The sequence below is a fragment of the Cricetulus griseus genome, chromosome 4 (assembly GCF_003668045.3).
Source record: "Cricetulus griseus strain 17A/GY chromosome 4, alternate assembly CriGri-PICRH-1.0, whole genome shotgun sequence".
In the NCBI taxonomy this organism is placed as follows: domain Eukaryota; kingdom Metazoa; phylum Chordata; class Mammalia; order Rodentia; family Cricetidae; genus Cricetulus; species Cricetulus griseus.
This window is the reverse complement of record NC_048597.1, coordinates 159,847,195-159,862,976: the sequence shown is the minus strand read 5'-3', so window position 1 is coordinate 159,862,976 and position 15,782 is coordinate 159,847,195. Positions and strand designations below refer to the sequence as shown.

The 15,782-nt window shown below is 42.8% G+C and overlaps 1 long non-coding RNA gene across 9 annotated transcripts in view; it reads right to left on the bottom strand.

Annotated features, from left to right (window-relative positions):
• Positions 1–15,782, bottom strand: part of LOC103158648 — a 77,332-nt gene that overhangs the window by 60,710 nt on the left and 840 nt on the right. The window contains exons 2-6 of one of the 9 annotated variants that reach the window (XR_004769610.1): positions 9,062–15,115; positions 7,224–7,402; positions 5,389–5,521; positions 1,472–1,502; positions 664–789 (exon numbers count right to left, since the gene is read on the bottom strand). The exons of 4 other annotated variants lie outside the window; for them this stretch is intronic. This is a non-coding gene — a long non-coding RNA (uncharacterized LOC103158648). The remainder of the gene's footprint in view (positions 1–663; positions 790–1,471; positions 1,503–5,388; positions 5,522–7,223; positions 7,403–9,061; positions 15,116–15,782) is intronic. 4 more of the 9 variants (XR_004769606.1, XR_003484733.2, XR_004769607.1 and 1 more) reach the window with 4 other exon arrangements.

Below are 15,782 nucleotides of genomic sequence, written 5' to 3'. Positions count from 1 at the left end.
ACTGCTGCAAGAGAATGTTCCAGATGTCTTGGTTTTATCTTTTAAATCTATATCAATTTTTATTGTGTGGCATATCTCATCTGTGTTTCTCTTTCTATAAAATTGGCATTTTCAACCACTTCCTATTGTCACACTAAGGTTCCCTGTGTCCCCCTGTGGTTTTTCTAATTCCCAGCATACCACCAAGGCCCCTGTGATACACTCTTCCGTGTTGAAAGGTGAGGGCTGGTGATGATGGGGTACATGGCTGTACCCTGAGCCCCAGCAAGAAGGCAGGAAAGGAGTAAGCACAGGTGCAGAGGGTCCATGTAGGAGGTGATATTGACTAAGAAAGGCAACGACAATAGAAACAAATAGAAAGAAATAAGGGGGCATCAGTACAGATTTACCAAGGCTTGATGATTGGGGGTCATTAAGTAGAAGGAAAAGTCCCAGGGGACTTAGAGTTTCTCCCACACCACTTATTACAGTCACCTTGCTATATAACAAATGAACCCCTAACATAGCAACGTCAAACATCCATGTTAAGTTCAGAGTCTGTGAGTTAGGAACACAGAAAGGCATAGTGGGGTGGTCGATCTCTGCTCGGTGATGTCTTGGCCCCAGCAGGAAGGGCCTGAAAGTTAGATAGCTTGATGAAACAATGGCTGGGGCAGGAATCACCTGGAGCCATACACATTGGCATAGCTAGTGGCTGATGTTTGCTGTCCACTTGGACCTCAGGTGAGCTGGTGACCGCAGTCACATGGCCTAGGCAGGCTTCAACTTCGTAGAGCTCATGGTTAGCTTCTAGGAACAAGAACATTGAGGGATTGAGGCACATGACATTTTCATGCAGCCTTAGAAGTCACTCTATCACTTCTGCTATATACTCTTTACTAACGTGGTCACAAAAGTCTGTGTGGGTTCAATGGACTCTGCCACTAGTTGGTAGAAAGGTCAAGATGACAGGACAAAAAGAACCTGTAGAACTGGGTGGAGCTTTTGTTGCTGGGGCCATACTTAGAAAAGATAATCTGTCACATTCCTCTTCAACTTTCATCAAGGTTTTTTTTTTTTTTTTTTTTTTTTTTTTTACTATAAAAGCCCGTCTTGTCACTGTGCCATTTGAGAGCTCTTGTCTTCACCTTTGCCTTCTCCAGAAACATATTAGCATCCTATCTTATTTCTAAAATGGTTTCTTATGAATCTGTGAAGTGAATAGATAAACAGATGAATAAATGGATGAGTGATGAGTTTCTGGAATGTCTCCTTGGCACGTGACACAGACACCTGCCTAGAGAAAATGGAGCCCCTTCAAGTAAGGGACCACTTAAAGAAAGTTGGTTTTATTGCTCTCACATCCCTCCTGTATGTTCTCGGCTAATCCAGCAATCCATTATTTATGTGTCGCCTAATTAAGGTTGTGAGTGGCTTGATCCTTGTTTACTTACGCCTATCCCGGAAGATTGCCAAGATTAAATAAAATTACCTGCAGGCAGGCGAGTCTCCCAGGGGCTGGGCTAGAAGAAAGAGTTGGAGAGGCTAAGAAGATGCCCGTTGGCCTTCTGGGAGAGCTTGTACCCCAGAAACCATCTGCTGTCAATCCTATGCATGTGCAAATCAAAGGCCCATGCCCCATTTACCTCACCAGAGGCACGATGGAGCACACCACAAGCACGGGTGAACATGTGTGTCCTGGTGCCCACAGCGCTGCCACTGTGTAAACGCATCCCTCACCACGCCCCTGTTCCTAGAGCTGTTGCTGCCAAGGCCAGTTCACTTAATAAAGATTCAGATAATCTACACCAAACAAAACTCAGTGAAGTCTGAAACTAACTAATCGAAAACGATTAGCTCCCTTCAGCCTCTGAATCCACCTTTTCCTTGTAAAACCAAAGACTGGTTCTTATTTGGATGCTGGCCCTGTACATTTAATGAAGAGAGAAGCAGATTGGCTCCAGTGGCAGGGGCAGGCTAATATTTTGAATGATTAGTAGCAAATTAGAAAAGCTTTCAAAGGACCATTTATATTTCTTCTACCCCTTAACAGGTTCTTTTCCTAAACTGTGATTAACCCATTCATGCCCAGTGTACTGTGGGCTCAGGGGACAGACACATATCATGGGAAAAGTTTCAGAATTGCCTGCACTCACAGCCAAGAGGCTATAGAGGACTCCACTGTCTTAGAAAAAGAAGCGAAGCCTTGACCGCCATTCTTCATCCTCCATCTGAGACAAAAGAAATGCCACTGCAATTGGTTGTTAGGGTTGTTAGGGATGAGGGTTCTACCAAGAGAGAGTAAATACAGAAGAAAGGGACACTCATTCTCAATATTGAGTAAGTGTGAATGCACTGGAATGACTCACTAGTCACTTATACAGCTGTGCTTTGCTGCAGGTACCCTTATACACGGAACCATGCTGGTCTTCTTCCTCTGGTGACTTACGGCTTAGGCTAGGACATAAAGTGGCAGGCTGGCTGTTGGATGATAATGCTACAGGAAAAGCACAGGAAGGCTTTGCCCCAACTGTAGGCTTTGAAGGAAGCTTCTGGAGGTTGGTGAGGTATACGTCTGAGTGAATTGGTTATGTAAGGGAGACAAGGCAAGTTGGGGTAGAAGATGGGCAGAGGACTCTAGTGGTACCTGATATGCTGGAAAAATGGCAGGATGAATAAATGCATAAGGACAGCAGCAGTAAAGTCAGTAGTAGTAACACCACTATATGTATCACTGGTGTAATATGTAGATATTTGGATTGCTGCACTCAATTCTAAAAAATATAAATTCTTTCCTTTATATACAAAATGTAAGGAAGTCATACTGAGATTAAAGAATGTTTCTGAAGTCGTGAGTGATAAAGTTGCAATTTAAATCAAGAAGTGAATCATGCTCTACCTTTCAGAGTCTCATCCCCTCCACACTGTTGTCAGCCACAAGGAGGCTTGAGGGAAGCTCCTCAAGGTTCAGGAAATTCTAAATTAAAACATTCCTTCTAGGAAAGAGGAGAAGACTCATGATATTTAGGAAATAAACAACTTACAAGTCTCAAGAAGTTCCTAAAACTGACAAGATACACAGGGCTACACCCATGCTTATTGAAATAGTAAATGACTTCTGGGACAAGAGACTTTAGCAGGCTGCCAAGATGAGGCTCTGACCTGTTGAGCTGCCTGTAAGTCATGCAGAGAGCTCCAGGGTTGCAGCTTTCTTGAGTTGTCACCTATGCTGGGGAGAGTTTTTCAATGATGCCTTTGAGTCATCCCTGCTTCTGTAAGTGACCCCTCACCTACATTCCTACAAGTAACCACAGTAATTGTACTGGATTACCAACTTGGAACACGATAGGATTGTACTTTGGTCTCTTATAACACATAGGTTTGCCAGCAGAATGGAGTGTGAGACAGTTGAACACACCTAGGTCACTTGCTACCCAAATGTTGTATCTACCATACATAGTAGAGAAAAATAAATATATAGAAAAAATAGAGGAAATACACCCACAGCCAATGGGATAGTAAGCCTTAATACACACTTATTAGTGACATCAACCTACTGTTGATCTCCAAGGTCTTCCCTAACTTTATTATGAAATCTATCATTCTTCTCTCCTACTAAAGAAAAAATAGAGGTGCAGCCTAACATGCTAACAGGGGAATTGTAACCCAAAGACTTTCCCATTGGGAATAGCTATAAAATGCCCATAAAGTCCATGAAATAATGTAATAGAATCCTGGAGTGAAGAACAGGACAGATTCCTACATGTTGGAATAGACTTAAAGCAGTCCTCCTTGAAGCAATCACAAAGTGGGTCATTTTCCCAAGCAAACAAAGCCATTCATGACATGCATGCAGCTACAAACAGTTATGGTGTAGAGGGCTATCTTAAGAACATTCCAGATAGCAAGTGAATGTACAATATCTGCTGGTGTTGTTTGAAAGAGAAATGCCCCCACAGACTCAATTGTTTGCACACTTGTCACAGCTGGTCATGCTGTTTGAGAAGGGACCTTTAGGAAGTGGAGCCTTGCTTAAGAAAGTAGGTCACTGGGGGTAAGGTTTTGAGGTTTTATAGCCTGTTCTATCTCTGCTTCCTGACTGTTGTAAAGTGTGACCAGCTAGCCTTTCGCCCTCGACTTCATGCCTTCCCTGCCAGGATAACCTTCGTCATTTTGGAGACCCACTCATCTTCCTCAATCCAGTCTAAGGCCCTCCCTCTGCAGAGAAGAACCCAAAACAAGTGTCTCCATCAGCTCCTAACTGACAAACCTGGACAGAAGTCAGCCTTTCCAACTCACAACCCCAAGTGCTGTTCTGGAGTCTGTGCTGCCATTTTTTTTCTGAGGACTCAATAATTCAGACACTGTGCTAATGTTTGGGGAGTGCCTGACAACTGCAGAGGGCACCAAGGAATGTGTACTTATGAATAGAGGTCCTGTTTTCACATTTGGGCCTGGGGAAGTCATCATTAAGCCAGAGCATAATCCAGAGAGATTCTGGGTGAAAACCAAGTGCTAAGATAGCCGGCTCCTGCTGTGAAATAGCAAGTATACAGTTTAAGCCTATTTGAAGCATGCACAGGCCTCAGGGCCTACAAATGGCACCAATGGCTTGAAGGAGAAAGCTGTTTGAGTTGGAAGAATGTTGTTTGGCACAAAATGCTTATCGGGCACCCAGGGTGGTAGGCCAATTATAAAATTAGCACTGCTCATATCTGCTTGGCCAAGTAGAAAGTAACTACCCTAAAAAGGGGCTAGGCATCCAAAATTAAGCAGGGGAAGTAAAGCCTCCTTCTCCCCTCTCTCTCCCTTTCTCTCTTTCTTTCCTCTCTCCTTCCTTCTCTTCCTCCCTCCTTCCCCCCTCCCAATAGCATGAAGCTGTTCTCAGAATCTCCCAAGCAGATGGAAGGAAAGTTGGAGGAGGGGCAGAGACAGGGAAATAAGTTCACATCATCAAACGCCCTCCCACTTCTTAATTTTTCCCTCCTTTCCTCCTTCCCTCCCTCAGCTGTGCATACTTGTACCTGATGTGTATGTGTGCATGAACATGTATGCAGGTGTGTGGACAGGTGTGTGAACATGTGAGTCTAGAGGTCAACACCAAGTGCCTTCTGTAATCTGTCTCCATTTTAATTTTTTTCTGAGACAGCATCTCTCACCAGAGCAATCTAGAACAAGCTGATTAATCCAGATTGGCTGGCCACTCAGAGTTCCCTGGGTTTAATTCTGTCTGCATCTCCCAGTAATGGGATGTTAGGTGTGTGCTGCTATGCCCAGCTTTCTCCCCAGGACTCATGCTTGCCTGGCAAGCACTTTACAGACTGAGCCATCTCCCCAAGTCCTCTCCTGCCATTTCTGTTCATGATTCCAGTCTGTCCTCCGAATCACCCACTCCAAGGACTTACGTACACGTAAGATCTGTCAGGCGAAATAAAAGATGTATTGGAGTCTGGGAGATGTGAATTTGAACCACTCTTCCATTACTACCAGCTGTGTGGCATCAGACAGGTTATCCTGCCTCTCTGAGGCTCACGTTTCCCATCTGAAAATAGGGGCAAATATATAATATTTACCTGCTAGTGCATCTCAAATAATGTATAAGATGCCATCTAGTTAAGGTTGTTGAGTGCTATGTCTGAGTATTCATAAGACCCAATGTCACTTGGAGGTACCTAAATGAAATTGGCCCACATATCCAATCTGACTTGTGAAGGCTCTTGGCTGGGGCATAATGCTTCTCCAGATTGCACCCAAGTAAGTTCAGTTTGGGGCTCACTTTATTATTCAGTGATAATCACCCTCTTCACTACATTCACACTGAGTTCCACAGACTTACGCTGAAACATGGGTATCAGAGAACCACATCATGGGCCACAACAACCTCAACTAACAAGATCATTCTCCCAGGAAGACCTTCATCCAAAGAGGAGTATTCCCTTGCAGCCTCTTTGCCCTTCCAGCTTCCAGCCTCCCCACCACCTCTCTCTCCCCTCCCACCACCTTCCCTCTCCCCTCCCCACCACCTTCCTTTCCTTGGCCACCAGCCTCCATCTTACCCAACCTTTAAATTCTTCGAGTCTTACTCAGAGCTGGTTGGGAGTTTCCTTATTTTGCTATGTCTTCTCACACTAACTTAGGGGATTTAATCATTTGTTTCAGAACTATACCATGTCAAAGTAATTTCCTACATACTCAGTTCCCTCCCTGGGCAGAGGTCTGGGGACAGTAGTTACTATATATGATTGTGTTCTCCGTGATCGGCATACCCAGGCTCAAAAGATGTCTCAACAATATCTTTCTCCAACCTTCTTTTCCCTCAAGTTATCTCTTTCCCATCTGCAGTGAGGCCCTCACCATCCTCTGCTGCCACTTCTCTCACCTTTCTGGAAGTCATTCCTTGTACTACCTCAGCCTTTTCCTGGGAAATCCAACTATGATGGGCAGAGTCAATGACCTCCTATTCATTTGCTGCTTCATTGACTTTGTTGGCTGTGAACTTCTAAATCAGCCTTCCCATGGTCTACTAAATTCTCTTGTCCCTATATTGCAGCATTTCCCATCATCCCTTCTCATCCCTTCCTAAATCCCTTCTCAGATGCTTATCCTCCACCCACCTCAACTCTACTCAAGTCCCAGGCAGCAAGTAGTTCTCTTCCCACTCTTTGTGGGCTGCCCAACCAACCATCTCAGTATCCATTCTAACAGTTCATCCTCCCACGAGGAAGGCTGATGAGCCCTACATACTCTCTTGAGCTACAATCCTCCCACAGCTCAGTTCTCATTTGAGAATACCTTCTGGCACTCTGGCTTTACGAGGAGCAGGTGTCGCCAGCTCACGAACCCAAGCAGCACCCATTCTCCCCTCCATCTGTACTGCCCAGCCAGCTGCTCTAGGATCATCACATTCACAAGGGAGCCATCAACCCCCCTCCCTCATTCACTCATTCATTCACCCAGTGTCTTCCCCCTACAGTATCTCACCTATTCCCTGGCTTTATGTAACATCTATATGCTGACAACTCCAAGCTTTTAATTTAAGCTCAAAGCTTTTTTCCCTCTATTACAGGCTCGTGTCTCTTGCTGCCCACTCAACAACGTTTCCTTCTACCTATCTTCCAGACCCTTCATCCTTAACATACCCAACAGAGAATTCTTACCTCCTCCCACTGTAAGGCTGTTTCTTTCTCAGTGGATTGCATATTGGTAAATGGCTTATTTACATAAAGCAGAAACATGAAGCTCACCTTGCTCTCCTCTCTCCACAATTCCTCTGGTAGCCATGTCAGAATTGCTTGTTCTGAAACCTAGCCAAATCTGCCCTCTCCTTCCCCAATCACTGTTGTCTCATCCATCTGGTCTGTGATCATATTTTCTGTGCATGACTCTGGCAGTTTGCTCTCCTCCAAATTCATCCATATCATCCCTAAGAAAAATAGTCTTAAAAAGCACACACAGGACCTGGCTGTTCTCCCATGGGAGACCCATTAGTGGCCTTCACATTCCTTGACACATCCTAGAAGTGTTGTTACTGGAGGTTGTTAAGCAGAAGAGAAACCTGTTCCGTTGTTCATGCTCGATGCAGGTTCAGTCCTATGTTCCTAACAGGTTGTGAAATGCATTATCTGGAGATATGCATGTGTGTATTATGTATGTATTATGTATGCACAGTGCATGCAGGTAAGGCTCACAAGCTGACAAGTGCATTTAGAAGAGCAGTGTGTGGGGGGGGCGCGTGGAGAAAGAGGGTGTGTGTACCCTAAACCAGCTGGAGTCTGGGGCTGCTAAACTATCCCTTATGCTTGCTGTCCCAGACATGCTTCTTCACAACCAAAGGCACTTCATTTTTAACTGCTCCTCCCTGAGTCTGTCTATTATAATGCCATGGCTTTCAGCTCCTCAAACAAGGAACCAATCTAAATCTTATTGGTCCTGGAGATTTTGGCCTTCTTTTTTCTTAGAGCTATGAAGCATTTCTTCTGAAGTTGGCTCCTAAACCAAGCCTCAGTCTTCCCTAACAGCCCTTTCTAACTCTGAACCTACAAACCCACCATTATCACTTAGTATTTCAACTTGGGTCTCTCTTTCACAACATTTAAATTCCTTTTTGCTTTTCTGTTTCTTGCTTGTTTAGTGTTTGTCTCTTCCATGAGGTCAAAGGCCATGTCTGTTAGCTCACCACAGGATTCCCTAGATTGACAACTTTATCTGTCAATCTACTCAGTAAATAGTCATTGAATCAGTAAATGAATGGTTGGGGAAATAAATGACTCTGTTGCCATAATATACATTATATATTGAACAAAATATTCCCCATTGTTCTCAAGGAAAGACCAAGTAGATAGAATACAAGCATAAAGACAATACAGTTATTTCTTCTGTGAAAAGGATAGTTAAAAATAGCATGAAAATCTAGGGATCTGGTAGATAGATTTTTTATTGCATTGATTGAATGATTGATTGATGTATGCATATAAGTACAGGTGTGTGCATAGAGGTCAAAGGACAACTTGGGGGAGTCACTTCTCTCACTCCATCCTGTGGATCCCTGGAATCAAACTCGGGACATCTGACTTGAAACAAGCTCCTTTACCTGGTAAGTAATCTTGAAAGACCACAGTCAAGTCAAGATTCTTTCTTTCTTTCTTTCTTTCTTTCTTTCTTTCTTTCTTTCTTTCTTTCATGTGATTGAATTAGATGGCAATTTCTTCTTGCATTTTAGTTCGAAGTCAATTGGTAATTGGTTGATACCACAGATTAGAGCTAGAAATTTGATGATCATCATGAAATGCTATCTCAGTGTTTGGAAAAAGAAAAAAAATGGCGAAGAGATATAAGACATTTCTCCTACTTGACCCTCCAAACATTACACTGTCATCCAATGTGCTGATACTATGAAAGTAAAGTCACATGTTACAAATGTAAACAAATGAATTGGATTAAGGAGAGAACAGGGACCTCATCTCATACAGTGCCATACTGCTTTTAGTGTACAGGACAGTCATCTCAGGCTGCATTGTGCTGCAGCAGCAGATGATCTGAAAACCTTAATGGCTTCCACCCCATAAACTTATTTCTTACTTACGCTTCGCAGATGTTGTATTCATCTTTATTCCTTGACCCACACTGAAACAGCAGCTCTGGTCAGGGATGTGTTAGTGTTGAGGCAAAAGAAGAGACATTACATAGCTGAGGGCTGGCTCTTAAAGCTTATGCTTGGATGTAACTAATGCCATTGACATTTCATTGACTATCATACGGCCAAGGCTGGCATCATTGAATCAGAGATGTCAAAGCTCCTACAAATAGAAAAATAAAAGCAACAGAGAAACTGGGTATGTGGCTCAGGGGTAGAGTGCTTACCTAGTATACACAAAGCCCTGGGTTTAATGCTTAACCCAGGAGAAAAATTGGTGGTGGTGCATACCTGTAACTTCAGCATTCAGAAGGTTAAAACAGGGGAATCAGGAATTCAAGATCATCCTTGAATACAAAGCCAATTTAAGGTCAACCTGGACTACATCAAACTGTATCTAAAAATAAATAATGAATAAAAAAAAAGCTATCTAGACAACACAGCAGCGTAGGTCTTTAATGTGAGCTACTGGGGAGGTTGATGCAGGAGGATCATGGTTTAAAGTCAATGTAAAGCTCTTCTTTAGTGTGGATGAGGCCCTGGGTTTGACCCCACATATGGCAAAATCAAACAAATAAAATGCAAATATTATGACCACCACATCATTATAATATATAGTCCTTGCTCAGTGCGGACACTATTTCACTGTAGTGAGAATGCTAAGAAACACTCACAGGCAATTAACTTATGATCTTGTGGGAGAAGTGTCTAGAGGAACACAAAAGCTGATGGTAGAGAGAGGCGGCAGAGAAAGCCCAAACACAAAGATAAAGTTAACACATGCTGCAGGTAGATGAGCCCTGCAGAACCAGAATTTAGGATTTCCTATATGATCCAGCATGGGTGTGAACAAAGTGGTCATTTCCCCTTTAAGACCAAATTAATATATATTGCAATCTGTAAGTACTTATTCCGTTCTTCCAAATATACAAGCTGAAGATAAAAATAGAAGCATTTCATATGCCTATGTGTTTTGTAAACTAGCACATAGCAGAGATGTTGGAGGTTGGCTTCAAGAATTAGAAAGGTCTTCTGTGTGTGTCATAGATGCAGATGAAAAATATATTTAGAGGCAGAGACAGTATTTCATCCAACATATTATTAAATACAAATCCAAATAGAGATTTGGGGAGGAGAGCAGGAGCCCACCATTTAGCTAAAGCAAATGCTCAATTATAAGTTCTCCGATAGCAACAACAACAAAAAAATACATTTTACATAGTTTTAAATCCTTAGCAGCTAATAATGCCTAGCATTGAGTAAACGATCAATAACTTTTTAAAATATGCACACACAGATACACACTCCTATATATAAACTTAAATATATGTTAGGCAGATGAGAGAAAACAGGCAGCACTTGTCTTTCAGTGTTTGGCTTATTTCATCTGCTTTCCTGCAAATGTAATGATTTTGCTTCTCTTTGCAGCTGTATAAAACTCCATTGTGTACTTGTGCCACATTTTCTTCATCCATTTATCTGCTACCAGTATTCTATCTGGTTCTGTTTTCTGGCTATTGTGAGTAGAAAAAAACAAACATGGCTGTGCAAGTGTCTCTGCGACATGCTGATTTAGAGGCCATTAAGTCCATACACAGGAGTGGTGTCGCCAGGTCTTATGGAGGTTCTCATCTCGGGTTTTTTGTTTGTTTGTTTTGTTTTAAAAGAATTTCTATGCCCATTTCCACAGTGGCTGCACAGTTCACACTCCAGCAGCATAGAAAGATTCCCCCCTCCATCCCTATCCTTGTCACCACTTGTCATTTACTTTCTTGATGCTGGCCCCTCTCCCTATTGTGGGATAGAATCTGAAAGTAGTCTTAATTTGCATTTCCCCCGATGAACTAAGGTTTTCAAACATGTTTCCAAGTATTTATTGCCTGTTTATGATTCTTCTTTTGAGATTTGTCTATTCAGTCCATTGGTCTATTTATTGATTAGACAGTTTTTTGTTGCTTAATTTCTGCAGTTCTTTATACATTTTAGATGTGCCCTACCTATCTGATGTGTAGTTGTGAAATAGAGTTTCTCCTACTCTGGAGCTGTTTCTTCCCTCTGCTGGTTCTTTCCTTTGCAGTGCAAAAGCCTTTTAATTCCATGTAATTCTATTAGTTCATTCTTATGATTATTGTCTGTGCCATTGGAGTCCTTTTCAGAAAGTCCTTGCCTGTGTCTCTATCTTGAATATATATGTATATTCAATTAAGACTTTTTCTAGGTGGCAATTTATAACACATTTCAAAATGTTTATTGAGTTTTCAGTGGAAAACTCCAAGTTTACATGTTTATCCTCAGAAGAAGGCTGGGAGTGCTCACAAAGAAGACGATAACTAGGGATTTGTAGACGGTTTATCACTGCCATGTAAATAGATGAGATAGGTAGGTATGCTTGAGTGAGAGAGACAGAGAGAAAGAGAGGGAGAGGGAGAAAGTGAATGCAGAGGCACATAAAATCTAGACTTCTAACAACAGAGTACTAATCAGATAGGTTGTAAACATTGCACGGGTGAAATACTAGATAATTATGAAAAGCGTGTTTTGAAAGAACATTTAATTATCAGAGGAAAATATGTGGGAGAAAAAGCATTAGTTCTAAAATATAACAAATATAATGTGCCTAATATTTATAAAATGTATGCCTGATCCCTGTGTGTGAGTACATATGTGCATACATGCATACAGGGCTGAAAGACAGAACAAAATTATTCATTTCAAGGAAATAGGAACATTTCTTGCAATTCCCCCTTTTGAGTTAAGAAGATAAAGAATGCTAAGATGGATCTGTTGTTCTCTAAGTGGAGGGCTGCATGTGTGTCTATGAGGAGAGAGCCTAGAGCTGGGGATAACACAGGACTGAGGAGTGATGTAGATGAGGACAGAAACCAGTTGGCAGTTACTGGAGTTAGAGGCATGGCCTTGAACCCAGATGTCTAATGGAGGCATTTTAACAAGTTTTGCTGTGTGTCATGTATGTATACTTTTCTTCTGCCTTGTCCTGAAAACTTGAGTAAAATCTTCATTTTTCTTTTCTGCTTGGTGAAGGTTGGTTTGCTTGGAAGAGAGGTGACCAAGTGCAGACTCTTGTTCAGAAGCAGGGAGCAAGATAGCCTGAGGGGTTCAGCCTTAGCTAGGAGCTCATGATAAAAGATGACATACCCAAGTATTAGACAGTCGCTGACTTTAGGTGGAAAGAAAAGAAAGTGATTCTCATAGACTCCTCTCTCTATACTTTAACAAATCTTCCACAATTCTGCAATAAATATGCATTGTTATTATAATCAGAAAAATTATTTTAAAAAATTGATGTTGGATGAACAAATAAGTGAAGAAATCAATGAATGAATGAATGAACTAATTAGTGGAATAATTGACCCAGCCCTCAGAAGTACAAACAGGATTCTAATTGACAAATTTGCTTGTTCCTATTTCCTGCTGTGGACATTAGTCAGCCTCTAGCTCTAGATGAGATAGATTTTTTAAAAAAGAACAGAAAAGAAAAAAATACTCTGAGGAAGGAAGCACAATTTTCACACTGTTTACTCTCTAACATTTGCAAAACACCCCTACCCTATGCAGCTTGACAAGCCTCTTCCCTCATGGTCCATGATTGAGGTGAAACATCTCCAGAATTCACTAGCACAGAATTCCATGAAATCAGAGAGAACAGGCAGAGTGTAGGAGTCAAATGTACAAACAAGCCCACTGCCTGCCTGCTTTGAAATCTAGTGGCTCTGTTTCTATGTGGCCACATGGTGTGTGTGTGTGTGTGTGTGTGTGTGTGTGTGTGTGTGTGTGTGTACAGGCAGGCGCACACACACACATGCATGTGTGATCATTATACACACAGAGGCATGAAATCAAGGCCACTGAAGAAAAGCATACTTAACAACCACCCAAATACATTCAACCTGGATCCCATCCCTCAACTGCCTGTGTGGAACATGTCAACAAACTGTCTGGTTTGTTCCTGCTTCTCACATAAAGCAGTCAGGCAGGGCTGGGAATTGGCTGTGCCGGGATGTGTGGGACCTACCAGGGCTTCTATGGAAAGCATATTGTCTGTCCATATGGGCTGATGGAGAGGGCAGCTGGTTGAGAGAAGGACCCTGCCACCTGCCAGGTCCAGAGACAAGTGGCCAGCCAGAATCCTGGATCCTGGGCTAAGGACAGCTCAAGGGCATGGGGAGCTTTCTGGCCTATTTGCAGAGGACGGTTACTAATAGACTCTTGAGAGAAGAGGGGAGAGGGAGCCATGGCAAGGGGAGGGGGGAGCGAAGGCTGCCTGACAAAGCTGATTTTTTTTTTTTTTTACAGATGCTGCTGGCAGAAGAGCAGGGTGGGAGCAGTATGTTCAGCTACATTAGTCAGGGATAGAGTTATAATAGGCTGCAGAAGGGAATGATGACGGCAAAGTTAGGAGCAGTGAGTAACTCAATCTAAGAGAGCCAAGCTCCTCAGGAAATGACAGAAGAGGCACCATGCTTCTGTTCAGTCCCGTGGAGGCAGGGCTGGGTGCTGAGGTCACAGAAGACACTGTCATTGAGAATGGGAGATGACCCTGAATCTCTTCCTGCCATGACAATGAGACATCAAGGCACTTGTGAACAGTGCCAGCGTGCCACTGGGGACAGAACCCTCATTTATGGTCATTGGAGGGCAGGGAGATGCCTGTTCATGGAGCTCTGCACAGAATTGGAATATTTATTTGTCCATTCACATTTTCCATTCCTTTTGTATGCATGTGGGTATGTATATGTGTGGGTACACCATGTCATGGAGCAAATGTGGAGACCAAAAGAACTTGCAAGAGTTGGTCTTGTTCTTTCAATACATAGGTGCTAAGTATTGAACCTAGGTCACCAAACTTAGCATCTTTACCCACTGAGCTATCTCACCAGCCCCTATAGCTTTTAAAGAAAGAAACCTTTTACCTGAGAGTTCAAAGAGAGAAACTACAACCCCAAGAATGGGGAAGGGGTCACTATGTGGTGTTAGTGGTTGGTGAGCCTGGTAAAGGAGAAAGTGGTGACAAGGGTGACACCAGGGAAAAATGTGTCCTTCCTAGAGTGGAAGACACATAACTTCTTGGCGAGGGAGATGGATGAATTCAGGCTCCTGCTCTTAGCTATTCTCCAGACTGGCGGTGTTTATGTAGATACCATCTGCCTAGTGGTCCACAGCACTCCTCAGTGTGTGATGAACAAACTCTGAAGTCTGCCATTTCTGGCCTACCAGGACGCCAGCCCCACCCTGATGAACCAGCCTCCTTCCTCATGTAGCTTGCCACATATCCACACCCAAGCAGAACATTCATGATTCCTCCCCAAGCCTGCCTTCACTCTCTCACACTCAAGCCTTCACTCCAAAGTTGCATCTTTGCTTGCCATTATTCATGTTAAGATCATTCCCAGATACCTCCTCCAACAACCCTCATCTTGTCACCTCCACTTGAGATTGACCTCCCTTTAGCTTCTGAGCAATTTTTTCTCTGCATCACCCATGAAGTCATTTTTGGGTGATTGTGTATCCTCTTCTTACCCCCATTTTAGTGTCATTTTTCTCTATGAGCTGCACACCAGTTGAGGGTAAATCTATCTCCTAGTTATGCTTTGAAGACTGTAGTAGCAGAATGGGTACCTGATACATGCAAGGCCTGTGGGCTTGTGGGGAGAGCATTGGGGAAAGCTGGATGGGCTTATGGTGCTCACCACTGGTAGGCAACACACAGCCAATAGTCATTTCTTTTCATGTGTTAGGTACTGTTCACAGTATTTAGCATGTATAAAGTTTCTAAATCCTCTTACCTAGTCTAAGCAAATTATGGTGTGATCTCTGGTATATAATAGGAAGCAAAGATGTGGAGAGGTTAATTCTTGGGCACCAGGTCACCGTATACAATGACAGCAGAATCCAAGCCAGAGCTCATATCTGTACTCATGCACTGTGCTTTGCTTTTCAAGGGTGGTGGACATTGAGTTTAATCAGCCTGATTCTCATATTCATCTGTGAAATGTGTATAATGATACATTAGCAATTCTATTAACTATGTAGGTTCCTGGAACATAATAAATCTTCAGTAAAGAGTAGTCACATTTAATAAATATGTTTTGAATGAAAGAAATGGGGAATATACAAATGTTGTCAAGAGTAATATGTTTATGAAAAATATAAGCCAAGCACTCTCAGGCTTCTTTCGTGAGTGCAGTTCTCAACCCCCCATCAAAGAAGCTGTTTTTTTCTTTCAAGCAGACTGAGGCCATTACAGAGAATGGACTGTAAAGAATAAGTGACTGTGGAGTGCACATCCCCAAATGGGACATTTACAACACAACCCCCACACCCAAGGCTCAGGGAACACCAAGGAAGTGGGACCAGAGAGATCATAAGAGCCAGAGAACAAGGTGGACTGCTGAGAAATAGTGTCTTCCAGACATGACAGAAACACACACCCATGAATTTTCAGTGACATGATTGCCTGCACAAGACCATACCAGCCAGCCTTCCTATATGGAAGAGGGAGGGCTCACAAAACCCCACCCCTAGTTGAACCGTACAGGCAGTCAGTGGCTACAAAGGAAAGGATAGTCAGTTTTCTTCATGAACAAGCCGTTTGATAAGTTGTCTGTGCCCCAAAACATCAACCCTATAGTAAAGTACATACAGGCAACAC